Raw genomic sequence first — 25,937 nt, 5'->3', positions numbered from 1 at the left:
GCGGGTGCTGGCATCGATGGCACTGCTGCCTTTGTTTAGATGTAGCCTGTGCAGGGCTCCCAAGCCAGATTCTTCCCTGTGCGATTTGAGTTAAGAACTCTCTCCTAGAGTTAACAGACTGCACACATGGGCCCATTAGGGCCCCCAAACCAGTACGTTAGCATATTGCCCATTAGGTTGTTTCCTACTCCTCACCTGGTGACTTTGGGAAAAGCGTTTCATTCTCCTAGGCTTCAGTGTCCTCATCTGCAAGACAGGGATAATAAAATGCCCACCCAAATGGCCTAATCTAGACGGGCCCTCAATTCCAACCATTATTATCTTATTTTGAAGGAACTGGCCTGTGGGGTATAAGAGCAGAAGCACACCAGCTCACAGAGTTAATATTCTTCAAACATTTTGGAGAGAGCCCAGGGGTGAGACTGGTGCAGATGGTACAAGGAGCCCATTGTCACCAAAGGGACAGTAATGACAAGGCTTTGGGCAGACCAAGGGATGGGCCGTGAGCACTCCAAGTAGGCGGGGGTTCTTGCTTTGATTCTCCCACCCCTCAATAATCTGCAAGACCTATTTCCAATTCCATTAAGTAGATGAATATATAACTGCAGATTTCCTATCAGGAAAAGACTTTATCCTAAGGAAAACTATAAAACCAGGAACACTGTGCTTTCGTGAGAACATCTGTGCGCCACACATTGTGGCTAGTGCTTTTCATCTCAGGTGCAGTGATGTGAGAAGATACACTCACAGATGTACCACCTCCTCTCCAACGGCCCTGCTGTAATGCCACAAATGTTTCTACTGGTTATTTCTTTGAGTTGAGGCATTGCAGGCTTTTACCAAAATGCAAAGTGTAACTGGAAGGAAAAGTTTCAAGTGCAATGATATCCATGGAGGCTGACCTGGGACTACCTGCTCACCCCCAGAATGGAGGAGTGGGCTTGATGAACTTGTGTATGACCAAGAACACCAGGGGGTGTGGGCCTGAGGGGCAAGCATGAGAGTAATAGTGACGGAGCTTTCTTCCCTTCTCCAGCTTCCCTCCCTCCTTTCCTCCTTCTGCAATGGAGGAAACTGATACAGCCACGACCCTTCCTGTCGCTCGGAGGAGGATCCCAGAGATGCAAGAGGAGTGATTAGGGGATTGTCATTGTACCTGAAGCCAAAAGCTTTGTAATGAAATCCAGGCAGGGGGCATGATAAGGCTAGGAAGCTAAGAACATTAATTCACAGAAGCAAAGTTCAATCTAATTCTACGAGAGGAACAGAAATTCCTTGTTTAGAAAGCATGGAGCTTTCAGAAAGAAACTGATAGTTGAGGCAAAAGATACCTTTGATTCTAGATACTTCAGAAGGAAGGAAGCCACAGCCTGGAGCAGAAGACCCCAAACTTACGGCTCCACCAGGGACAGAACTCACGTCTCCCCCTGCAGGAGCTGGTTCCCACTCAGGGAGCCCGTGCTTCTGCCGGCATAGGAAAGGCTGCGCTGGCAGTTGATGGAGGTGGCAAATCCCCCAGGGCTCTAGGGCTCATCATTGTCAGGAGAGGCCGCAGCTCTGAAAAATGGGAAGTCTTTAGGGAAGCGGTTGGACTTGAACAAACTTAGTCAAGTTCACAGGTCAGACAAGGTGGGGTAGGAGCAGGCTGTCCTGGCAGAGGGACCTTTGTGAGGACAGCTACAAAGACATGAGCCACCATGGCCCTTTTGGGAAATAGCAGGGGGTCAGTATCCAGGAACAAAGAATTCTAAGAGGGAAGTGGACGAGGCGAGAAAGTAGAGAGGTGGGGGTCCGCTCACCGCTGTCCGGTGCATTGTATCATATAGGAGCAGAGAGATAGTGAAGAACAGATTTATTCTTCTGGGTGATCAGGTCTGTGGCAGCCTGGGGATGGATCAAAAGGGAGGATGTAGGAGGCAGGGAGGCCAGGCAAGAGATGGTCAGGCTTACTTTAAGGCACTCATAAGAAGAGAAAGATAGGGGAGAGAGCAGGGAGGAAGAATCCTTAAATATATGTCAGAGATAGAGGGAGCAGAGGTGTTTGGGGGTGAATCCAAAGTTGTGACTAGGAAGAGCCTGTGAATTGCTGTCCCGGCAGTGATGGGGTCCTGGAGGGAGAGCGTGTTTTGGGAGTTGGACCCCAGGCCATGGCTGCACTTGGAGGAAGGTAATTTTTAGGTGGCTGCTGAAATGCCAGGCAGAACTATTTGGGATGCGTTTGTATAGATGAATGTGGAACTCAGGGAAGCAATCCTGGCTGGGGATTTTATTTCTTGGTACTAAAAGCATGTAATGGCTGGAATTTCAAAGGGGACAAAGGTAAAGTGAGGAAAGTTGCTGAGCACGAGCCAACAGAAGCATATATACGGGGTACAGATAGCAGAAGGCACTGAAGGCGGGCTGAGGGGGCCATGGCAGAGGGCTGGGTGGGCCAGGAGAGAGGAGTGTCTCATAAGCCCCAGATGCCAGGGCTTACAGAATCAAGGCATGGTAGCCAGAGCTGTCCCAGGATGCCAAGGAAGGAAGTGGTGGAAGAGAGGTAGCCGGCTTTGGCAGTGAGGTTTTGGAGGTGGGTGAGTACAGGCTGGGCTACCGGAGTTGACCGGCAGTGAGCCCGGGACTCTAGTAAGAAAAAGGTTAAGGGCTATGACCATGAAGGTGAGGAGACATTGGGGAGAGAGGGCTTTGGGGAGAGGATGAGGGTGTCGAGATGGTTTATGAGGGGAGGGAGGTACAATTGTGTCTGTAAGGGGCCCATGTGGATGGAATTCATGAAACTGCACAGAGGAATGAAAAATGCAGAGAGGGCTCAGCAGATAGAGCAAATGTCTGAGAAAGCTCAGAGGGAGTGCAGTCAAGGGCACAGAGGAGGGATGCCCTTGACCTGAGGGAGAGGACTTCTGCGGGGACTTTGGGAAGGAGGGTGGGGTAGACCCAGTTACAGCCAATCTACATTTGCAGGGCACACCTGTTTGCCTGAATGCCCTCCCAGAAGTCAGGGGCAAGTCAGCTACTGAGAGAAAAAAGCCTGTGAGCTGAGGAGCTCACGGTTTCATACGGCATTTTAGAGGAGAGCCACGGGCTCAGTTCGAGAGCCAATTTGTACAATTTGTGATTGTGTGCTTTTTCTTCAGCAGCGCAGGTGTAAAAGTATGGAAGCAGGACCGTTAGGTGGGTTCAGAGTGTGTCTGCAGGGTGGTTGACTGGAAGAACAGGGCAGAAGATGTGGGATTGCTGGCAGGAAAGGGCTGAGAAGACACAGTCTGGGTTCCAGCCTGATAAAGAAGGAGGTGAGTCTTGAGGGACTGAACAGGGGTCTGAACCTTAGATCTGGGCAGCAACTATCGTGAGCAGTTGTGCCTCACCAGGAGCTGTGCCAGCAAGGTTAGAAGTTGAGCAGTTTGGGGCTCTGACAATGTCCAAGGCACACATGGGAGCAGATGGAAGCATGAAGAGAGACTAGGAACTGTGATGGTCAAGAAACTGTGCATCTTGGCTTCTTTGCTAAGCAGCTTTATGGAGAAACAACCCACATACCATGCAATTCACACAGTTAAAGGGTGCAGTTCAAAGCTTCTTAGTAATTTCAGGGTTGTGCAGCCACCACCGAAATCTAATCCTAAAACATTTTTATCACCCCAAAGAAACCCATACCCATTATCCGTCACTCCCCTTCCTCCCCGACCCCAGCTCTAAGCAACCACTCATCTACTTTCAGTCTCTAGAATCTGCCAGAAGCTGGGCTCAGGGTGGAGCATCTGCATGGACATTGGTTTGCTCTGATGTCGGGCTCCTAGGTGGTGATCTCTGAGTAAGAAGCTCTTTTCTCCTGTTCCCTACTTTAGCCTCAGTGCCCACCAGAATTACTAGCATATGTAGACCTATAATGGACACTTGCTGAATGGTGATCAGAGCTGGACTGTGATTTGAGTTGCCAGGTCTCAGACTGTTTGTCTATATGTGGTGTTGCCTTCATGTTCATAAGCCAGTCCAGATAAGTCTATCTCCACTTGATTTAAAGACAATACCCTACAACAGCAGTGCAGACATGTCTTGAAGAACCTGGGGTGATGCAATCAGGTGCCCATGAGCTCAGCTTCAAGGAAAGGGCTTGTTCTAAGGATAATTTGGAGCTCTGGGGGACACACTCACCCTTTAACCAGAAAAGAAAGGCCTACGATTGATATGCTGTCATCACGGGACCAGGACCCTTCCTCAGCTCTCTGCTCTACCATATGCGGTCCTTTCCCCCTTATTTTTTGGCACCTCAAGGGAAGATCTGCTTTTAGAACATCACTTGTTTAGAAGCAAGGCTACGCAAGTGTCAGAACACGCCCCTTTCCTGACGACATGGACCACTCGCTCCTGCCTCATTCAACATGACAGTGTTCTACACTGTCACAGCACAGACTCCTTTTTCTCATGGTCTCTAGGCTTTGCAAACACAACTTATTCACCCCTGTAATTTACCCACCTCACCCTCTGGATAGCAAGACCGTTTGAAGGCAGCAGGATGCTGGGAAGAGGGTACAAGAACATGGTCAGCCCTCCCCCTCTCTAAGGTTGGCTGTGACAGTCCCACTTACACTTGAGTGGGCTTCTCGCCGAGATATCCAGCTGTCTTTCTTATGTGTGAGGTTGTTTTTTGTTTAGTCACTTGTTCACAAAATTTAACAATTAGGTGTTATCTCTAGAGCCATAATAGTAGGTGCAAAATGCTAGAGCCATGCTAGGGAGGAAATGGGAAGCTCTCTTGGGATGGGGTGACAGCTTCAGCAGGAAGCAGCAAGTGTTCTGAATCTTGTGTCCAGTTGCAAGACAGGATGAGAATTTGCAAGTCTTCCTATCCAAAGTGGAGAGTCATAGAAGGTTTCAAAGCAGTGGAGGAACATGAGTCCCTCTGCTTTAGGAAGACAATTCTGGTGGAGATGAAAAGGTTAGGGGCTGTGCAGGTTGCCTGTGTTTGTAGAAATAATTAATTTCTCCTGAAACAGACAGTGCTGGGGCATGCTGGTGAATCTCCCATAGCTGCTTGCCACTTCTAGACATTTTAACCAGAGCCATGGTTTCTCAAAATAAAAATTGTTTTTTTGCAGTCTCCCTTGAAGGTAGGTGATGCCATCAGACCAAGTTCCAGCCAACAGAATTGAAGCAGAAGATGCCTCATGCCACGTCTGGGTGATGGTGCATGCCCTCTGCCCCATGTTCATGTCCCCCTTCCTTCTGCTGTGTACACTTTGGGTACCCATCTTGACCTCTGAGCATGTGAACCATCCCAGCATGGCAGCACATGACCAAAAGGTCCCTGGGTGTCCGTGGACTTGCAGAGCCCTGGGATGCCTGCCTCTGGACTGGTGTGGGAGACATTCACCTCTCTCTAGTTTAGTTACTCTTATTTAGGGTTTTTTTGGTATTTGCTCCAGACCTAATTCTAACTGATAAACAGAGCATTTGAACCAAAATGGGCCCATCTTCCCTTCCAGTGCAGTTTCAGAATGTTCCCAGTTGAAGGGAGCTCTCTGTCCTATCTCATCACCACACCCCACCCCAAACTTGAGTGCCATCTCAAAGCCACACTTACATCCTTTCAACCATTTATGCCTTTATCATCCATCTGAATGGCAAAGGACCTTCTCAATTTAAAAAAAGGATTCCTTTGGTGTCTTTCCATAAAGCTGGCTTTGACACTTGACTGTGTCACAGCTCCTGAATCTGGAGGTGGTTGCGGGGCCACTGCAGAGGCAAGGCTGTCAGAACATCAGCTGCGGTCAAGGGAGGGTGGCCATGGAAAGGCAGTGCCTGTCCCCCAACTTGGCCCAGCGCTTCTAGAACGTTCAGCCATTATAACTACTGGCAGACCTCACAGAGCAAAGAGGATGCCTAGTGCCTCCCTACCCCCGCCGCATTGCTTTGTTCTTGTTTAATTTAAATAGTTTCAAGTAGTCGTTCCATGTTTGTGGAGGTGCAGATGGAAAATTAAGCCTCTTTCTAGAAGATAAGAAGGTGAGGAAGGGGAACGGCCTGACAGTCTGGCTGGGATGTCCCATCCCTCTGGCCTCTTTATCCAGGAGGTCCTTGGATACATGGTCCCATTCAATTACCTTTGGCAATGGCTAAGCTCCAGACTTAATTTCTGAGATTGCTACAGACCCTTGAGGGGATCTCAGCCTCTTATGTTCCTCAGTTAAATTTCACCTTCATTTCTAACAAATGTTCCTTTACAGCGTACACTTGTCAGAGAGCAAAGCAAGTAGCAAAGAGCTGTCTCCTCTGGGGCCAGCTCCTATGAGACAGCTTACGGCCCCACGGTCTGCTCTTTCATGAGGAGATGCGTGGGCCTTCCTCCACACAACTCAGCATCCTGCTCTGGCTTGAAGAAGTCTCTAAGCTGAGTAATAAGAGCATCTACGCTGAGACTGTATCCTTTCCATAGGGTGCTTGTTCATGCTCTTGGGTTTCTTCCTGTTTACATCCACCATCTATGCCTTCAGCTCATTAGCACAACCCCCCACTAAAGAAGGAAACAAAACCAGGTTTGCTACTTCTTTATGGTGTGCAGGCATAGACCCAGCACCTGGCCCACATCTACCCTCTCGGGCTCTGGAATATCCCCCTGTGAAGAAATGCCCCTACACTGTTCCAAAGAATGTGAAATGCTTTAGCAAACAAAGACTTTTAGGTGCATCTAGATATGAACCCCTTGAGAGGATATTTACAGCATTTATGGAAATGATCCTTTCACAGTGTACCATGCATTGTTCACCTGGACAGACAGTGATACCTGTGTGCTAGGTGCCCTGAGTCACCTACCCAGCGTAGGTGAGAGTACAGAGCATGTGACACAGGCATGCACAGGACTGTGGTAAGAAAGGCTGTGTGGTCTGGAGGAGGGCGCTTGCTCTCAGTGTCAGACCCTATCTTCTAGAGCCGTGACCTCGGTCCACCTTAACTGCCTCTCTGTGCCTCACTTCATCATCCACAGGATGGGGACGATAATCATGTCTGCCTCCTGGATTTTCTTTTCCTGAAGATGAAATAAGAGAAATCTGTACCTGCATAGCTGGAAAAGCCCCAGACACAGGCATATCCGAGGCTCATGGCAACGTTAGAGGCTGAGGGCGGGGCCCTGAGTGTCCAGCCCTGGGTAAATTGTGTGCTTTACTAGGCAGCTGACTAAGGCTCACCTCTGACACCAGCAGGCTTCCTGCTGGCTAGATTCTCAATCAGTTTCTGATCCTGAAATCAGTTCTTGAAGATTAACTCCCATAAGAAGCCTCCCTTGGGCACAGCAGGGCTGTGGTCCTCTTTACGCTTCACTTTCTTTCTTTCTTTGCATCAGAACAGCCTTGTCTGTCCTTCCCAATCCACCCCCAGGTGCTGTGTGGGCACTGCCCCCTCTTAGGACCATGCTATTCTTTCTGTTTCAGCCAGGGAGGGCCTCAGATTTTGTACAGCAACCAGAACCAACAGTACATACACACTCACACACACACACACACACTCAACACATCATATTATGCAATAAGTATAGAAGGCTCATAGAAACACGCAACTTTATATTGCATCATACCTCTCCAAGAACCTTGGAAGCAACTTGAGAGCAAGGACCACTTCTCAGGCACTGGTAGGTATTCATGCCATGACTCGACATGTTTCTTATGCATATTTCCTCTTCACTATTCCAGGGAGAAGACCTTTACCTCCTGTACAAAACAAGAAACATCAGATAAGAGTGAGGAAAAAATAGAATTTTTGGAATTTCCTACTTAGAAATGCTAGGATGTTTTCAACAACACATACTCTCTCATAAAAACTTAATTGTTTCTGAATGAGGCAATTTTCCAAATGTTCCACCAAAAGATAATCTGGAGTTTGAACTCTAGTCTTGAACCCCAATGGAGCTGAGCTTGCCTGAAGGAGGAATTTGAGTCCTTTGGGGATGGGGGTGGGACAGAGAATGCTAGTGAAAATTAAGGCTGATTTTATTTTTAAGAGAGGAACACATCTGCTTGAATGGCAGAAGTATGCAAAGGATGGAGTGGTGGGGGGGTGGCAGTTATTTGTGCTGTATGCTTGCCAGGCAGCTGCTGCAGGCACCAAGGGGACGGAGGCCAGGACATGCGGGGGGCGGGTCCTCACTACGTGTCCGAGCTTCACCCGCATGCACCCATGTGAGCTTGGCAGCACTGCCTGGTGTTTTCTGGAGTTGCTCCATTGTCCTGGGGGTGAGCTGTGGTTTATAAACGGCAGGGCTGGTCCTTTGTGGGGATGTATCTATGCCATGGGGTAGAAACTGTGGGTTGCTTTGTCTTGTTTGCTCAAAGAACACTCTAGCATCTGCTACCCCAACCACAAAGTAGTGGACAAAGCACTGAAGCAAGAGTATAAGAAACAGCCTCTGGTTTTCCCTCTGCCACTGTGTGTCCCTAGGCAGATTGATCAGCCTCCTTGGGCCTCAGTTTTCCTTTCTGTAAAATGACAAAGGCAAAGGTTAATCTTTGTAACTTTAAAAAACGTATTTTCCCTAACCAATGGAACTCTTCCTGGAAGGGGCGGCATAAATATAAAGCCTTTGTATATATAGCAAACCCGAATGAGGCTGCTGGAGTTGTGGGCTATACCTGGAGTTCAACCTGTTTGACTGAATGGCCCATGATCTACCCCAGGGTTCAGGAGAGTTTGTGAACCTGTGGACGAGCTCGCAGTTGTATCCATACAGCAGTCCCCTCTGCACCGTGATTCGGTCGTCTCATGCTCACAGCACCCCTGAGCGGCAACCCTGTGACAGGCCGGTGTTGTCATGTCCGTTACACAGGTGAGACTGGGAGGCTCAGAGATGGAGGTGACTGGTTTACAGAGAGCCATGTGGCAGATTTGTGGCTGGAATCAAGATCTTCTTAAACTTAAGTCCCTTCTCAAGTCTTAGGAATCTAAAACCTAGTGTGTGTCTTTGAAACGGGAAAACATTTCTATGCTGAAACTTGGAATCACTGCAAGCACCCTAGGTTCCTGTGGTTCTCTGGGCCACCACGGGTGGGAAGCAGGTTGGCCCCAGTACGCAGCCTCCAGGGTTCATGACAATGAGCTAAGAAGTCCAGGTTGATGGTTATAAAGGGCTAAGGTGGCTTCCAGGGATTGTGCACAGGTCAGACGTGGGCCAAGCACCTGCATGTAACTGCTACTTTCAGGCACTAGAAACACTGCCCTTTTCTATACTGATGTTCTTGCCTTCTACTTGTCTCCTTTGTCTGAATTCCTTGCCACCCTCTTTTTGCTGCTTCATGATTTGAGTCCTTGATGACACAATGGCATCTCTTCCATCCTCTCCAGACCACAGCAGTTTCCCTGAAGTTTCTGTGGTCCTGAAAGTCTACTCATTTTAGGCTTGCCATGTATTGCCTTATGCATTTGTTAATTTTTAAACGTATTCACTTCTCATTTTCTGAGTCTGACTATCGGCTTCTTGGGTTTAAAGTAAAATCCTTTAGGACACTTCAAAAAGCTAGGATAACTGTCACATGTGCAGAGCCTTCTGGGGAGGAAGGAACGCTCACAATCTGATTTGGTCCTACTGAGAGGCTGGGACAGGGCCACGAACCTAGCTTGGAGAGGAGCTAAGGCTCTGACAGCTGGCGGTTTTATTCATCTTATGACAGAGCTGAGTGTATTGTGTGACACAAAAGTGACATTTCATGGAACAGTCATATGCCTTTTGCTTTATAAAAACACAAAGGATTCACAGAAGCCCTGCTCAGTCAGTCATGCAATTCTCATCTCTGTTGGAAACACGGAGGGGAGAGAAGGGGTGACGGAGGAGGAGGTGGCCAGGACAGGGTGTGCAGCTGCAGGGCACAGGGTAAAAGCACGGCAGGGCCCTGCACAAAGCTGCCAACTGCCCGCTCCACTGTCCCCACGCGGGACTACCACACGGCATGCTCACCTCCAAACAGCTCTCTTCTGGTTAGACTCCTCCCATCACATTAGAAACATATGTAAGCCTCCCCTACGAAAACAAACAAGCAAGTTGTATTGAGAGCCTCTCCCCTTCCAGCAGAAGGTGTGGCTCCTGCCCTTAGGCCAAACTGCTTGGAAGGGGCCGAGCCTGCACTGCCTGCGTCTCTCCTGGTGTCTCCCCTGCCCCCTCGCCCTCCCAGTCTGGCTGCCACCCTTCCGTCCCCCAGGAGGGTCTGGCTCAGGCTATGTATGAGCACCGACTCCGGGCATTTCCTGGCCAGGGTTTATCCGTCTTTCCAGCAGCGGTTGCCCCAGTGACGGACTAACCTGCTGGCTGGCCTCTTCCCTGGGCTCCTGGAGTCCTCCCTTCGCGGGTCCCACCACCCCTCCGGCCGCCTTCGCCTCCACTCCCTGGAACCTTCTTCTCAAACAGCAGCGCCCTCCTGAGGCAGGCCGGGACAGCCTTCTCCCTTGAGGCTCCGTCATGGCCCTGAGGCAGTTCAGTCCACATCCTGCTCCTGACCTCAGACCTCTACCTCCTCAGCTTCTCCCGAGTAGTAGGCACACACACCCAGCCTACCAGCTCTGCCTGATGCTTCACGATCACCTTGGCAATTCCACACACAGTCAGACGTGAACTGTGTCGGCAGCCAACCTGGACCTTTTCCCATGCTCACTACTGAATGGACATCATAGTCCAAGGGCAAGTGCCTGAAAGTTGCCAAATTTTTCTTCTAACATCTTAGATCCACCCACTTCCACCATCTCCACTGCGCCCCATTATTGCTTCCTACCCAGCCCCCTAATGTGAGCACTCTGTCTCTGCACCCACCCTGCTTCTTCTAATTCTTTTTCCAGCCAGAGCAAGCTTTCACAAGATAAATCTGATCGTGTTCTTCTCTGGCTTTAAAGCCTTCTGGGGCTACTGCTAGAGAAATGGCCCAGTCCTTATGCTTACAGACGCCTGCCTAACTGCAGCATCACCTCACACACACTCCAGGCCTTTCTCGGCCTCCCAAGCACCCTGGCAGAGCTGTGATCTCCTGGCTCTAAAAGGGCCTGAGGCTGGCAGGGGGCAGGTCGCCCATGCAAGCTCCCCTTCCAACTTGCACGTTGCACAAGGTAGTGTTAGCATGGCCAAGTGGTGCTGCCTGGGCCCTCACATCATTTTCTCTCCTGCACTAAGGATGCCCTGTGCTTTACCTTATGTATCACAAACAAGACATGCCCCTCTCCTTTCAAGGACCCCTGGACAAATACCATCATTTCTACTCTGTCCTAGAGGCCTGAGTCCCAGAGACGTTGAACAATTCACCCAAGGTCATATGCTTACGTAAGTGTCAGAGTCCAGACTGAGTCCCTGGTGGGCCTTATTCCAGACTCATGCTCCTCTCTAAAATCCAACACTGTGTCTGTGGCCAGTGCCAGTATTTCCCCCCAGGCATGCTCTAATGAGTTGTTCACTACTTTACAGATCAAGCTGGCCAATTCCACTTCTGTACTTACAGAAAGATTTTCTTATTTGGCCAACGTTCCCTGAGTAACTTCTACTCAGTCACTCTGGCTCGGCCCCCTGGGAATTCCATTACATGGACTCAACACAGCTCATGCCTTCAAATCCCTCCGGCTTGGAGTCTGGCAACTTGGGTTCTAGCAGGTTGTAGGGCAGTTCAAGATCACAGAGATAGACTGAAAGGATGGTGGGGGTCTGGGCTTGCTCCTCATGTAGGCTGGGGGTCTGCGCAGCAGAGAAGGGCCTCAGCCTGGCCCAGCACATGTGAGCAGCCAAAGGGTCACGGCCAAACTCAGGCCTTCCCGTCCTCCGTTAGGCTCAGACTGCTGGCCTGACACTTGGGAAAGTTAATTGAAAAGAAAAAGGCTGGTTTTCAGGAGTTTGATGGCTTGGTTAGGAATACAAATAGCTTAAGAGACAGGGGATGAAGCAGAAATCATAAAAGAAAGCCCCAAGCCCAAAGCTATAGTTTCTGAAGGCCTTCAATACACAGGAAAGGCCCACTTACACAGTGTCTATGGCCACGTGCTAATGATTCCTCAGTGGGAACTCAACCAAGACACATTGTGCTGTGTGACTCCAGGGAGCTCACTGCACACGGGCAAGTCCCAGGTACAGCCAGTAGACAGGAGCCACCTGGCTCCCTGGGCCCAGTGCCCCACCTTTGAGCTCCTTGTGTTTGGAACCAAAGCAAGGAGGGCCAAGGGCCTTTGTTCATGATCCAGCCCTGCAACAAATGGGCCATGACTAAATTGGCAAAGCACATAAAAGGGGCTAATTTTGCAGCATTTGATGTCCGTTGAGTCTGGTGTCCTCTGTACAGTTTGCCATTTCACTTCTTTGAGCATGTTGCATAAGCAACATCTGGTTGGGCACATACCCTCATTTTTCCACACGGAAGGCAAATTGGCCCTGGATCCTGCTGACCCCCTCCTGCCACGCACGGAGGAACTGATTAGCCACACAATAAATGTGTTGCAAACAAGACACACCCCTCTCCTGGGAGGATGTGCTAGAAAAGGAAAAATCCCTGTGTTGTGGGCTTGGGAGACAGTAACCAAAGCCTTACTCATTCATAGTTTAAGACACGTGTATCATGCTGCGGCCACAGTGAATGGGCACTGCAGCAATGGTGGTGAACAAGGAGTGTGTGGGCCCTGCCTTCTGGGCACTCGCAGTTTCTCAGGGAGACTATGAAAAGCCTGATTCTGGCCTTATGTCCTGATCGGGACAACACCAAGCCTGCTGGTCAGAGCTCTCAGTTTTCAATGCTGTGCTGAAACCTTGGCCTGCCTCCTGCCTCTGGCCCCTGGAGGTCACTGGCTCCAGCCTCTTGCCCTCTTATGCTTTGAAATATTGATTTTTCCATCTGACTGCTGCACTCAGATTTCTCTTGAGCTTGTGCATGTTGCATTTGTGCTTCATTGCTAGAAAGTAATGTCCTTTGAAAACCCAAGGTAATAGTCTGTCTTCTTTGATTTTTTTAAACCAAATTTTATCAAGGTACAACAAAGAAAAGTGAACGAATCACAAATACACAACCTGAGGGTTTTTCCGACACGGAAACACCTCTTTAACTGATTTCTAGACTGAGACATGGCATATTTCCTAAACCAGGGATGCCCTCATGCTCCCTCCCATCACTAGCCCACCCCCTGCAGAGTATTGCCTTTTCAAGTCTCCTTTACACTTGGGCAGCAGTGGGATGTCTCTAAAATAACTCACCTTTCAATCTTTCTTTAACAAAGGGCAGACCTCAGCTCAGGCTTCAATGGGCAATAGTTCAGCCACAGTTAGTGACTTCCTCCCTCCCTCCCTCTCTCCCTTCCTTCCATTTTACTAACAGCTGTATTGAGATATTCCCACACCATAAAATCTACCCTTCTAAAGTGTACAGTTGAGTGGTTTTTAGTATACTCAAAGTTCTGCCCCCATTACCACCAACTTCAGAACATTTTATCATCCCCAAAGAAACCCCTTACCCCTTCGCATTCACTTTACATTCCTGCCTCTCTCATTCACTGGCAACCGCTGACCTACTTTCTACCTCTTTGGATTTACCTTGTAACTCCGGGGTTGGGGGCAGAGTCCTGGGGCAAATACCTTTGAAACCTAAATCAGTCAAAGGAAGAAATAAAGTGGGAGAAACCCGATTACTACTTACAAGCAGTCCACTTCTGCTTTCCCCTGTCTCTTGCAACCCGGCTGCAGAAGAAGAAACCCCACCCAACCTTTCCAGTCCAGATATGCCCTTGCTGGCCCTTGTAATTACCTACTGATATAGAGATGAACTGCTTCTCTCCACCCCTTGGAAACACCTATTGATATGGAGATAAAACCAGGAGAGAGATTCTGGAAATATTGCAATTTTACCCACATACCTATTCTGGAAATTTCACATAAATGGACTCATAACAGTGTATGGCTTGTTGTATCTGGCTTTCACTTAGCATAATGTTTTCAAAGTTCATCCCTGTTGTAGAGTTGTATCAGTTCACTCCTTTCTATGCCTGAATAATATTCAATTCTATGGATAGTTTTTCACTTCATCTGTTGATGGACCTTTAGATTGTTTCCGGATTTTCGATGTTATGCAAAATGCTGCTATGAATACTCATGCACAGCTTTTGCATGGATATATGTTTTCAGTTCTCTTGGGTACAGACCTAGGAGTAGACTTAATGGATCACTTCATAATTTTGTGTTTAACATTTTGAGGAACTGCCCAACAGCCTTCAAAAGTGGCTGCATCATTTTACAATCCAATCCTGACTGCAGTGTATAAGGGTTCCAATATTTCTACCTCTTCACCACTGCTTGTTATTATTTGTCTTTTTTATTTTTGCTAGCTTAATGGGTGTGAAGTAATATTTCATTGCAGTTTTAACTTGCCTTTCCTTAAAGACTAATGATTCTAAACAACTTTTCATGGGCTTATTGGCCATTTACACTTCTTATAAATAATGTATAAGGAACTGTTCATGCAGATTGTTTACCCATTTTTTAAAGTATTGTCTTTCTATTTTTGACTTGTAAAAGTTCTTCATGTATTTTGGACCGTGGGCCCTTCTGAAATACACTATTTGTAAATGTTCTCTTCCGCTCTTTAGATTTCTTTATACTCTCTTGATTGGGCCTTTTAGAGTACAAATATTCTTAATTTAGATGAAATTCAACTGAATTTTTCTTTTCTTGCTTGTGCTTTGTGGTTTTATATCTAAGAAACCATTGCCTAATTGAAAGACATTAAAGCTTACTCCTCTGTTTTCTTCGAAGTGGTTTGTGTTTTTGGTGTTAAATTTAGGTCTATGATATATTTAGCTCTTAAATTTAGGTCTATAATAATTTTTATTAACTCAAATTTGGTGTGAGGTAGGGCATTCAACTTTATTCTTTTGCCTTAGCACTAGTAAAGACTATTTTTCTAGCATAGGCACCCTTGTCAAAAATCAGTTGACTATAAATGTAAGGATACATTTCTAGACTCTCAACTCTATTTCATTGATCTATATGTCTGTCCTTATACCTATACTACAAGTTCTGATTACTGACACTTGGGAACAAGTTTTGAAATTAGGAAGCATGAATCCCCTTGCTTCTTTTTTATAAAGATTATCTTGGCTATTCTGGGTACTTTTCATTTGCATATAAATTTTAGGATTAGTTTGACAATTTTTGCAAAACCGTAGACAACTGGTATTTTAATAGAGATTGTCTTGAATATGTATTTCACTTTGACAAATACTGCCATCTTAACAATACTAATAGTTCCAACCTGTGAACATGGGATATTGTTCCATTTAATTAGTTCTTCTTTAGTTTCTTTCAATACTATTTTGTAGTTTTCAGTGTATAAATTGTGTACTTCTTTTGTGTTACTTTTTCCTAACTATTAAGCCTGTCTTCTTAAATATCTTCCTCAGGTTCTCAGGTTTTCTTTTAGTATCTAGTGCCAGAAGTTAAACTCAGACACTGTTTTCTGTCCTTATTTAAGTAGTCTTTGTGGCTTCAGAGTTTTAATATCCTTTTCCATATTTAAATAGGATTTTTTGAGTTTATGATTCTTATAGTCCCATAGTCAACTTAAGTGAAAGAGTGGCTGCCACTGAGACAGGTAACTGAAATGCCAAAGCTAGACTTACTCCATCAGCCTGCCCTTCTAGAAGGCTGGCCACTTAATTTAGTGGACAAGATGGCAAGCTGTAAACATAGGTATGAAGCTCATACCCTACTTGGCTGAAGCCTCCTTGGTTGACATATTTGTTCATATAATAATCCATTTGCCAAAGCTACAACCCTGAGCATGAGAGAATTTCTTAACTGTGACAAAATTCAACATGTAGGAATGTAGCAATCAGAGAAATGCATCAATACACAGTATCTGAGAGTTCATCTTATAGAACTTAAAAATTATCCCAGCTATGTGAATAAATGTACTCTCCTAACTACCTTATGTACTGCTAGGTTGTGCAATGCATTTGCAATGAGCAGTTTCTATGTACCAATACTCTGTACTAGGCACAGAGAAGAACACAGAGATGAGTAAGATAGCAAGATAAGGCAAATCCCACAAGGGGTGTAAAATACAATAAAAGAAAAAGACATGTACTTGAACTCTGATATAAGAAATAAAATAGGACAAAAGGCAAACTGAGGGCTAAGGACTGAGATCTTTATTGACAATGATGTGGCCAAAAATGTCTTCATGAAAGTGGAGGCATTTGAACTACCGCTTAAAGATGAGATGAATTTAAACAAATAGACCTGAAGTTGGGGTGGAGAAGTGCATTTTCAAAAGAAGAAGTTCATGATAATGAAAGGAACAGACATGAGACTATACTGTGTTTTGAGAAGATGTCAAAGTAGCCTGGTATACCTGGAGCACAGACGGAGAGATGAGACAGAAAAAAAAAATACTCGCTGCTTTCCAGAGAACGTGCTCCACAGGGAAAGCCACTCCCAAATAAATACCCACTGATCCCAGGACTTTTGGGTGGCCGTGCCATCTCTCTCAAATATATCTGAAGTTGAAGTTTCAAGTCTAAGTAATCAAAGACCTCTTTCTGAAATCCTGCCATATAATCTTACTAGTAGGTGGGTTATTTTCCTGCCCAGGGTATTAAATTATATTGTCCCCTGCTAAAATTATGTATTTTCCAGCCTCAGTCACAGCTAGATGTAGACACATTACTAAGACTTGGATAATGACCTGTAGGAAGACGTATTATGTGGGGCTTCCAGGAAGTCTTTTTAAGAGGAGGTGTTTGCGTTTTTTTGCTGTTTGCTCCATTGTATTCCCTGGAATACGAATATTGCAGCTGGAGTTCTAGCAACCATCTTGTGACCTTACGATGAAGGTTCAGGTCCAAGAGAGGGTGATGTGGAGATTGGCGAGGGCCTGGTTTGCTGATAACTTTGTAGAGCCCTGGACTCCCTTCTTTGGGTTTCTCTCCGAAAGAAAAAAAAATCCTATCTTGTTTATGCCTTCATCCTGTTGGGTTTTTTCTTTTATAGACTGCTAAACTTGATCCTAATTGATAACAGTGATGCGCTTAAGATTTAACCCAGAGATTCTGATGTCAGAGCCCTTGAATTTACTCACTACACTAAGAAATTTTAATATGTATGTTCCTAACATTTTCTGTATTTTAATGTTTGTTTTTTGAATAATTCTTTGGGTATATAAGAAACTGCCTCCTCTACATTTGGGATGAAATATATAATGCTATTAAAATCACAGTTATAGTCTTCTAAGGAAGTAGTTGTATATATGTACATGATGGTATATATGAGTGTGTTTGGTTGAATATCTCTGACAAAAAGAGAATAAAAAGTGGTATAATACTTTCATGCAGTAGTACTTAAAAAATGTTCTCTAAAGCAGTTAAATCCTAACTTCTGAGCCCAAGTTAACTCATAATATAGTTTATGTTAATAGACACTATCTTTTCTGTCTATAAAAAAATCAACTGAAAGGCATAAATCACACTAGAGTAAAATATACTGAAGAGTTTAGATCATTTTCTGAGGATTGTTGACCTGAGGCATTGGACATAATTAGATAACCAAGTTGCCACCTTGAAAATCAATTAATTGTATGTATGACATTGAGACCTGTTCATTGGTACTAAAGACATAGACTTGAGATCTGTTGTTGATTTGAGAGCTGGATGACTAGCAAGATGATTTAATGACAATAACAAGACTCCAAGATTACATCTGTGTCCATTTCTTCTCCCATGATTATTTTTTTCTTAAACCAGAAATAGCAATATATGAACTTTGTAAAAAATAATACAAATATATCCATGTAGCTGTTGATGCAAGGATAGCTTTGAAGAGGATATAGAACATGAATGGACAAAGTAGGCAATTTATTAGGTACTTTCACTGAGAAGTAAATATATTTCATAACTTTATATTTCATAATATTACAAAGGCAGGGGCTCATCCTGAGTAATTTGAGGTGGGGGAGATGTTCTTGGATTGCTAGAACTTCAAGTGATCTTTGCATCCTGATAGCATGGAGTCTACTAATTGTGGTATAATGACTATTAGGCCAGAGAATGGACACAGGACATTCTGGCTAGAAAGTTAGAAAGCTTTGGCAGCCTGCAACCCTTCCCATAACCAGCAACCGAGGACCACCATTTTCATTCACTTAACTACTTGCTTTTTCTATTTGTGCTTATGTGGAGGCACAATGGTAAACAGGACACAGAGACAACTGGAGGGAAATGATTCCTTTTGTGAAAAGCCATTAACAACATTTCGTTTCAAGAGATGGAGTGCTTTGTAATTTCATACTTTGCCATTGGCTTTCTATTGTTAATAGTAAGGATCCTAGAGCAGTAAGCAGATTTCTTAGCATTTTGAGAGAGCAAGAATTGATTAATGAGATACAGACATGTAAGAAAAAGTCCTCTGGCCTGGAAGAAGGATGGATGAGAAGTTTTTGTCCTGGCTATGAGTGCTTAGGTCATCAACAGTCTCTCAGTGAGAAGGTATTGAGGATGAATATGCAGACCCACTGCATAGCCTTTATACTTTGGTGTATGGATGTAGATACAGAAGTGGCAGCTATTCCTCCTTGTGAAAGTTGGGTATCATCAGTCTCAATAAATTCTTGCATTGTGTTCAGGTAGTCCTAAGTCAGAAGACCCTTATTCATAACACACTATTACCAATTACCTACAGCTCACAAGTTCTAACTCATTTAGTCCCTGTAACGACCCCATGAGGCAGGGATTGTGGTTATTCTCTCAATTTCATAACAGCCAATGAGATTAAGGCCCAAAGAGATTGATTAAGAGCACAAGTTACTGAAGAGGGTGAGCATTTGGCCCAGATTCAGGGACCGTGTGTTCAACCCCATGTGCTGTGCTGTTGACCTTCTCACTAACCTTCCACCTTGAACTGAATTGGATCAGTCCTGAAGACTCCTCAAGGCATGATGCTATTGCAAAGAGAACAAATGGGGAAGTGTGATGCCTTGGGGAATGTGGCCCGAGGCTCATTTCCATCTAGAGTGCTGCAGGCAATGAAGGTGTTTACTCTGGTGGGCTGGCAGACTCTCCCTGCTACCTGTTGCTCTTTCCTAATATCAGTTGAAACATGATATTTAAAGATAATATAGCCCAAGTGGCTGGAATGGAGATTTTCCACACTAATTTCTTAGGATGGAATGTTGTATGCATGCACCAGTGTGTTCCTAAAGAACTCTTTCCTGTCCTTAGCCTCAGAGATCTTCAGATGACGGAGTTGTGAGGATGAATAAACTGGATGCTCTGGAGGCTTTAAAGAGAAAGGAACTCTACAGAGATGTAGTGAGGAGTCAGAGGGGTTCCACTCGTTTCCTGCCCGGTCACCTGAGGGCTGTGGACTCTCTCCACATGAGGCTGTGTGTCCCGGAGGCAGCAGCTGAGGGTCCAGCCTCGCATATCCGCATACACATATCACTGGCTGCCCTAGGCCTCTGCGCACCTCCAAGGTGTCTGAAGAGGAACCTCACATCCATGCAGGATAGCTTCTAGCCAAACCACATCCTGGTGCTTACGGCAAAGCCACACCCTGAAAAGCATTGCTAATGAATTTCTTCACAGAAATATCAAATCCTATTTGTCTTCACCTGTCTTCAGCAGTTCCTTCTTTGCCAACTGAGTTTCCCCATGAAGATCACCATCCCTCAGGCAATGTCAACGACATGAAACTCAAAAGAAAGAGTTCTTCCAGTTTACAGCCCTGCAATGTGGAATAAGAGAATGGGGCGGGGGTGGGAGGATGTTTTATATCCAGCCCAAAAGGACGCACCATTATCATTTCAAAACTCCAAAGGTAATCAATTAGACAACTTCTGTTAGGCCATGAAAAAGTTGAAAATTAGGTGAATGTTCAATTTAGTGGATTACGACAGCCCAATCTGACACAGAATTTAAATAAACAACAGACCCATTGATTCATCATTCAGAGACGTTGCCTAATTATTTTCTTTTCTTGGCTACCCTTTGCACACATACACACACACAGGCATGCACACAGAGGCTCTCACACACACATGTGCACACATACACACACGCACACACAGTGAGGATCCCTTCTTATGCCTCTGGCCCAGTAAGTTGATATGTGCTGAAATGTACTGAACACTGTGTGCCCAGGTCCTTCCTGCCAATGTCACTTTCATGATTTCACCAAATCTTTCTAACAACCCTTTGATGTAGGTATCATCCACTACACCATAAGGGGACCTACAAAACTGGGATTTTGCAAAGGACGTGCAACACACTGTTTATGCTCCCACCCAGATCTGCACCCCCCATCCCCAAGGGCCCCAACCACTTGCCTTGTCTCCCATTTAGGGCAGCCCTACTACCAGTTAACCCCATTCCTGTGGTCATGAGACCCAGCCACTGTCGCCTCTGCCAGCACAGAGGACCCCAGTGTGCTCAGGAACATCACTGTCACATGAATCTGTGGTGGCTCTGGTTTTCCCCAGGACTGCCAGTGTCCAAATAACACACGAGGGAGAGCTACCCAATGAGAACCAGAAGCCAGGAGGAATTCCACAGTCATCTGCCCCCTGCCTTCCCTAGTGGAATCCAGCATTACTGGAACCTGCTGCAGGATGGATTGGAACTGATTGATTGTTTCTACGTAGTGAAGACAGTAAAATTTGTTCCTAATGTGAGCTGATGCCCATACACTGTGGCTCAGTTCACTGATAAGGAATGTCCTGTGCAGTGATGGGGAGGGGAGGTCAGGCAGGTGGTCTGGTGGCAGCAGGACAGGGCATCTTCCAGATTAGCCCCACTGATCAGTGTGCTTCCCCAGACAAACCCAAAGTCCTCACCTCAGCTGGCCTTTGGATGCTTGTAAAGCTCTCCTTGAATCCTTGTATCACCAATTGGAGAGAGAAAGTGACCAGCTACAGAGGACTGATCACACTTCTGAGGGTGGGGCATCTTTCTTTACTAGGGAAATGTGATGACAGCCTCATGACCACCATCAGGGAAGTTGTAAGGACTGAATCCTCAATTCTGTTCACTCCAGGCAAGGAGGCAGCGCAAAGTCAAGGCAGCCATGGAGAGTGCATATCACTCAGTTCTGCAGTTGTTTATTTTGTCTCATTTTCTTAAAAGCAATCCTGTGATTTTTAGATGTTTAATCAAAGCAAAGCTTCCCTTGAGCAGAAGCAATTGGAATTCCACTCTGGATCTTGAGTGTGCCCTTTGGTTCAAAAAGTCAAGAACACAGAAAAAATCCCCCCAAATACTCAAATTGAAATAAAATTGACATAGAACATTATATTAGTTTCCCTTGTACAACATGATTTCATATTTGTATATATTGTATATATTGAAATGATCACAACAACTCTTGTTAACATCTGCCACCACACTGTTACAAATTTTTTTCTTGTGTTGAAACTTTTAAGTTTTACTCTCTTAACAACTTACAAATATATGATACAATATTATCAGCTACAGTCACCATGCTGTGCATTACATCCCCAGGACTTATTTATTTTGTAACTGGAAGTTTATGCCTTTGACACCCTTCACCTATTTTGCCCACTCCCCATCCCCTGCCTCTGGAAATCACCAATCTGTTCTGTGTCTGAGTTCAGTTGTTTTAGGTTTTTTTTTTTTTTAAGATACTATGTGTAAGTGAGAGTGTATGGTATTTGTCTTTCTCTGTCTGATTTCACTTAGCCTAATGCCCTTAAGATCTATCCATGTTGTTGCAAATGGCAGGATATCCTCCTTTTTAATGGCTGAATAATAGTCCAGTGTGTGAGTGTGTGTGTGTGTGTGTGTGTGTGTGTGTGTCTGTATCATATTTTCTTTATTCATTCATCCATTGAAGGAGACGTAGGCTTCTTCCATGTCTTGGCTACTGTACATAATGCTGCTATGAACATGGTGAATATATCTTTTCAAGTTAGTATTTTCCTTTTCTTTAGATAAATACCCAGGAGTGGAATTGCTAGATCATATGGTAGTTCTATTTGTAATTTTTTTAAGGAAACTCCATACTGTTTTGCAAGTGTCTGTACCAGTTCCCACCAACAGGGCACAAGGGTTCCCTTTTCTCCATATTATTCCCAGCACTTGCTGTTTCTTGTCTTTTTGTTAATAGTCATTCTAACAGTTTTAAAGTGCTATCTCACTGTGGCTTTGATTTGATTAGCATTTCCCTGCTAACTGCTGTTAATGACCTTTTCACGTACCTGTTGGCCATCTGCATGTCTTCTTTGGAAAAAATCTATTCAGAACCTCTACCAATTTTTTAATCAGTTTTTTTTTCTATTGAGCTGCATGAGTTCTTTATAATTTTGGAATACAAACCCTTTATCAGATATATGATTTGGAAATATTTTCTCACATTCAGTAAGCTGCCTTTTCTTTTGTTGATGGTGTACTTTGCTGTGCAGAAGATTTTTGGTTTAATTTGGTCTCACTGGCTTATTTTTATTGCCTTTTCTTTTGGCATCAAATCCAAAAACTCATTGCTAAGACTGAAGTTAAGGAGTTACTGCCTATATTTTCTTCTAGGAATTTTATGGTTTCAAGTCTTACGTTCAAGTCTTTAGTCCATTTGGAATTAATTTTTGTGTATGGTATAAGACAGTGATCCAGTTTCATTCTTTTGTATATGGCTGTCCAGTTTTCCCAACACTATTTATTGAAGATACTGTCCTTTCCCCATTGTTTAATCAGTCCTTTATTTCTACTTAAAATACTGAGATAAAATACACATAAACTACATAGGGTAATGGACATTTTCAGGCAGCTACCTTAGTCTGCCCATACTTTCTGTCTGTGGGCTTGAAGTCTTGGTGCCAGACCCTGGGAAGCTGCACTGGCCATCACTGGACATCAGAGATCTGTTTACCTATTCCTCCACCTCTTTCTTTCCAGCTCCCCTCAAGGTCTGGAGTCTTTTGTGACTAGACCCTAGCATAGGCTGCCAATATCCTTTCCTTTCACTTAATCAAACTAAGTTGTGCATCTATGAATTAGACCCAAGACTGTGCTTTTCCAAAGAAATGTGACCTGAGCCACAATATTTCACTGACACTTCCCCTAAAGGGCTCTCTCCTTCTAATGAGAACTTACCAGCTTTCATTCACTGCTAAGCCCATCTATCAGATGAAGAAAGGCAAATCTGCTCACTCACTTAGCAAGCTTTTATTGAACACGTGTTGTGTATGATGCCTAGGCTTAGCCTTTGAAGTGCCTGTGGTAAATGGAGTTTCAGATTTCAGATTTTTAGCAATAATGGCTTCAAAGAGAGGCTGAGCTACAGGAACTCCAGAGGGGGGAGGTTCTTTTAAACAACAGCTATCCTATAATATACCATTCTGTTCATTGATCTATATCAAGTCATATCATATACAAAAGAATCTCAGTTAACTGGTCTCTACTAACTCCATGTGGTAGAGATGTCTGTGTTCCAGATATTCACTACCTCCCTTGGAAGAGGGTCATACAACCTCTCCCTTTTAGGTCTAGCTTGTCCATAAGTCACAGTGCTCTCCCTGTGAGGTTTTATTTCCACTTTGATGAAAGTCTTGACCACATGGCTCATTCTGCCCACTGTAAGTGTAGGTGACATGTGCCAGTCTCAAGTAGAAGCTTTAAGGGCCATTGCATCTTAAATGACCACATCTTTTTTCCCTCTATATGAGATTGGTATGTTCCCAGGTAGGGACAACTCTTTTTAGCTGGATCCTGAAACAAAGAGCACAGAAGTGGGGCTACAGGTGACACAAAAAGGCACATAATGCAAAGGAGAAGGGAATCTTTGTCCTTGTAAGCCAACGAGACTTGAAGTTGTGTGTTTCACAGCATAAACTAGCAAAAGCTGACCATGCAACATAAATCTGTTTATTATATCCAGCTGTGTGCTGTATTACTTGCATGGGACCCAGTAATTAATGCTCACATCACCTAGACAAGACATATATGCTTGCCACTAATCAGACATGCTTTTTTTCCAACCTGTTGGAAAAAACTGTCACTGCAATTACATAATTTAAACAGTAGGAAGCCAAGAAATACAAATACAAAAAGATATTTGTTGTTTCTACTAAAACTAAGTCAAATGCATTGAAAAGACTTTACACAAGCTAATCATTAAGTACAGTGCTGTTGACTTTTGATTAACAAAGTATCAGATGTAATTAGATGGATGGTTTTTATTAGACACCACCTCTCATGCTTTCTTAAGCCTGTGGGTAGATCAGTTTGTGCACAGAAAGTGACCCCTTCCCAGCCCCTCCAGCTGACCCCCGGGTCTCTGGTCCTGTTCCCACTAGCAGGACATGGTTGATCCTGTTGACGAGCAGGGAAGGGATGTATGTGCTCCTCCAACCCAACAGAACAGTGGGCAGAGGGACTTTGGAAACATGAGCTTAAAACAGTTATTGCCATGTGGCAGCCAGCCTGACCCAAGACTGGAGAAAGGTGTTTTAGAGGCCCTAGTACTGAAAAGAGTATGGTCCCTCCTCCATCATCCCAGTATCAAATGAAAACAATAACAAACCATAAAGAAATGCAGCAAAGTCTGATTTTTCCCAGGATAACTTTTACAATGTGCTTTGATAATAAACACTAAAGTCTTTTGAATAAAATTTTTCCTTTTTTTTGTGGCGTCCCTGCTTTGGGGCTCCTGTGGGTGGCCTTCCCTGCCTGTACCTGCCAGCAGCCCAGCAGGAAGTCGCCTCTATGGGCTCTGGGCACCCTCAGAGCGGCTAGAGGGTTGGACCCCCAGCACTCCTGAGACATGCAGCTGCACCCACCCCACTGCCTCCCTGCTTTCCTCCTGCTTGGCTCTTCTGGATGAGGGGAGAATGCGTTCTTGGGCTGCCAGGTCAACCTGCACTCCCAGTTTGCTTTAAGTTGTGCCACCTGCACACACTGCTTGCCGAGGGAAAGCCCCCATCTATGATTTCAGTCACCTCCCGCCCCTTGCAGTCACCTGGGGGAGAGAGTTAGCCCTGCACTTCTGAGCAAAAATGCAGGTGGGGCAAGTCCCAGCTGACACTCAGCCCATCGCTTTTTAAGCCAAGTCACAGCCTGCCCTGGGAATGCAAGGCACCAGCATGTGCAGGGAACGCGGTTGGGTGGTTGCGTGTCTGGGCCCCCAGGCCCCTCCTGCTGCCCTCCGCGCTCAGCCTACTGGGTCATCCCTTCGGCCCCACCAAGCAGCCCCAGTAAACTGGTAACCCCACTGGCCATCTTTCTCTTCTTCCCCATTAAAATATTCTCTAAGGAGGAACATAATAGTGGTCATGTTCACATCCCTGTGAAATTGCAGTAAGGTGTTTTCATATATCTGCTTTTGAGACAAATCTTGGAAAAGACAGCTGTCCCTTATCAGTGAAATTTCACATAATAAAGTGCACTAGGACATTGTAGCTCCTGTTGGGCTTCACAAAAAAAATATAGGCTAATGAAAATGGAAACCCATAACCAGGACCTTAAGAGAAATCTGATGAAGACCAAACAAAAACCTTAGAAGCTCACTGAGAAAATAAGAGGCCTTTCAGAGATGCAGCACGGGAGCTGAGGATGACTTCTCAATAAGGAGAGGGGAAGCCTGGAGAAAAAACATCGGCAGGTGGACAGCTCAAGTAGAATGTGGTCTCACTCAAGAAGGAAAAAGACAATTGGGACTTTGGGGAAAAAATCGCTGGACAAAAGAACAAGAGTATCCAGGAACGACGTATCTCCTTGTATGTAAATCATGCAGCAATGTGACTGGGCCTTGAAACCAAAGGTTATTTTACACACAGGCCACTTGGAAACAAGGAAGCTTGAGATAACTGTATCTGTCCAGTGAGAAAAGTGCCTGCCAATAAGAAAAATATAATTTAAATGACAACAAAGAATTCTGTCCTGCTGAATTGGGAGAGATTTTCTTCTTTCCAAGAGTTTAGCTTCTAAGAAAGAAGTTATCTCTTATC

General features: G+C 45.1%; 1 long non-coding RNA gene across 2 annotated transcripts in view; it reads left to right on the top strand.

Annotated features, from left to right (window-relative positions):
* The first annotated feature begins 7,506 nt into the window (after nt 1-7,506).
* Nucleotides 7,507-25,937, top strand: part of LOC140843535 (uncharacterized) — a 33,442-nt gene continuing 15,011 nt past the window's right edge. The window contains exons 1-2 of one of the 2 annotated variants that reach the window (XR_012121378.1): nt 7,507-7,624; nt 8,667-8,815. This is a non-coding gene — a long non-coding RNA (uncharacterized lncRNA). Of the gene's footprint in view, nt 7,625-8,466; nt 8,816-25,937 lie in introns of those variants that run through there. The other variant, XR_012121377.1, reaches the window with a different exon arrangement.

Source organism: Manis javanica, chromosome 9 (genome assembly GCF_040802235.1).
Source record: "Manis javanica isolate MJ-LG chromosome 9, MJ_LKY, whole genome shotgun sequence".
NCBI classification, from domain to species: Eukaryota; Metazoa; Chordata; class Mammalia; order Pholidota; family Manidae; genus Manis; species Manis javanica.
Note: the sequence above shows the minus strand (reverse complement) of the source record. Positions and strands in the feature narration are given on the sequence as shown.